This window comes from Protobothrops mucrosquamatus, unplaced genomic scaffold (genome assembly GCF_001527695.2).
Source record: "Protobothrops mucrosquamatus isolate PMUCROS unplaced genomic scaffold, P.Mucros_1.0 scaffold46, whole genome shotgun sequence".
NCBI classification, from domain to species: domain Eukaryota; kingdom Metazoa; phylum Chordata; class Lepidosauria; order Squamata; family Viperidae; genus Protobothrops; species Protobothrops mucrosquamatus.
In genome coordinates this window covers 955,845-957,960 of record NW_015386428.1, presented here as the reverse complement: position 1 = coordinate 957,960, position 2,116 = coordinate 955,845, and positions in this window count along the sequence as shown.

Genomic DNA, 2,116 nt, shown 5'->3' with positions numbered 1-2,116 from the left:
CCTGAAACCGGGCAGGGTTTATGCTGCAAAAGAGCACAGAGTATTTTTATGTGCCCACAGCGGCTGCAATGCTTTCGGTCAACAACAGCAGGAAGCTATTTTCAGACCTTGGGACAGAGAGAGATACACGTTCATTCATTCATTCGTTCATTCATTCATTCACTCACTCACTCATTCATTCATTTATTCATTCATTCATTCATTCAAGAGCTAATTGGGTAGTGCCCATCTCAGTCAATGACTCTGGGTGACCTATAATCCCAAGAGTATAAAAACAATTAAATAAAAAAAAGTATTTTAAAAACAATAAAAAACATCAGAAATAAGCAGCCAAGATAGTTAGCCAGTTAATGGTAAGGCCAGGATGCTGGGCCCTTAGCGCATTCAATGACCGGGGGGGGGGGGGGGGGCTCGGGAACACAGCCAGGACTTTAGAGCTTTAGGCAGTAGTACACAAGTAGCAGCTCTTCAACAGGAAACCAATTTCTATGTCCCCTTTTAACCAGTGAGTTTCACACAGGCACCCCAATAGTTTCTGTTATCCTGCCAAATAGAGCAGAATTTGATACAAGCAGTCCCTCAGAGCTTCATCCTCAGGAGAATCTCTGGGCCAGTTGCTCTCAACATTCGCAGCAGAAATTTACAGTGTGCAGCCCCCCCACCCACCCCCCATCCATACCACACATTTAAAGAATCCGTCACTTCAGCCATACACAGTACTGCAGTTAAGTCAGCTGATGTAACTATCAGGAAGTTTGCAACTGTGGAAGGAAAAGAATCCTCAATCTGCCTCACACCCCTCATAACATCATACGTGGCCAGCTGTTGTTACATGTGGAAACCTTTTCTCTTCTGTTCTAGTGTGGGATACTCTATTCTATTCTAGTCGAGTACAGTACAGTCTATTCTTCAGCAAAAAATTTCCCGTGCAGACCTATTTTTGTTTTGCAGCCAGCCTGTTTAATCAGGGGCCACACTGACACAACAAACTAACCCCCAAAGCTTGGCTAGCCACATGTCATCTTCTTCCCCAGTTGTTTGCTGCATTTTAGCCAAGCTTTGATGCTTCCCAGGTGATCTGTCCTCAACTCAGCCCGTTGTCCAAACTGGACTTTATAAGGAAGACTTGCAGAATGGAGGCAGTTGATAATCTTATAGAGAAATATAAATAGGTTACGTGATGTGGCCTGTGCAAAACTCAAAGCGCCACCAACCAAGTTCTGATCAGATGGCGAGGCTTCAGTCTTGGTTAGAAGGCAACACTGATGGGTAGTTTACACAAACTTGGCTTGGGGTGCTGTGCAAACTGTTTGTGCCTTTCCTTGGAATCTGGCACTTCTTAGATCTGGAGGATTGACTAGCAGCCACACATTCATTCTGAACTGGCATACTATGAGTGTGTGTGTGTGTGTGTGTGTGTGTGTGTGTTATTCTTGATTGCTGTGATTTTGGCTGCTTGCATCTTCCCCTCTTTCCAGCCTCCCCAGGCCTTTTCTGGGGACCAGGGAGAGCCGGAGTTCTGGAGGCTGCTGAAGGGCCTCGGGACCTCGTGCCAGCCCGCCCAAGCCAGCCTTCCCCGCCGAGGCTTCTGGCCGTTCCGAGCAGCTGCTGCTCAGGTGGACTCGCGCTGGGCGAATCTCTCCGCCGAGGCCGGCGGGTTCCCTCAGGGCGGCAGAAGCCTCCGGCGATGAAGACCGCGGTTAGCCCGCTTAGGTCAACGGAGGCTGAGCGTCCCTCGCTGACGCGAGCCGGGCGGCATCTCCGGCCTGCGCCTTGAAGGCTGGGCCGGGGGGAGGGCGCACTTCCCGCCGCTCCGCTCTTTCCTCGCAGGCCGGAGGGCCCCGCCGGCGGGTTGCCCGGAATGCGCGCCACGGCGCTCCGAGAGCGGCTCGTCCGGCGGGGGCCGAAGCGCCTTGGCGGGCAGAGGGACGCGGCGCCCAAACCGCCATTTGCTCGGCGCCGGGAAGGGCAGCGCCAAGCGCCGGGGGGCTGGAGGGTCCCCGCCCTTCAGGTGCGCTCCGAGGACGGCCAGCGCGGCCACTGAGGACGCTCCTGAGCCGCGCCCGCCCGGGGCCGCAGGGCGACGCACCGCCTGAGGACGCCCAACCGCCCGCCC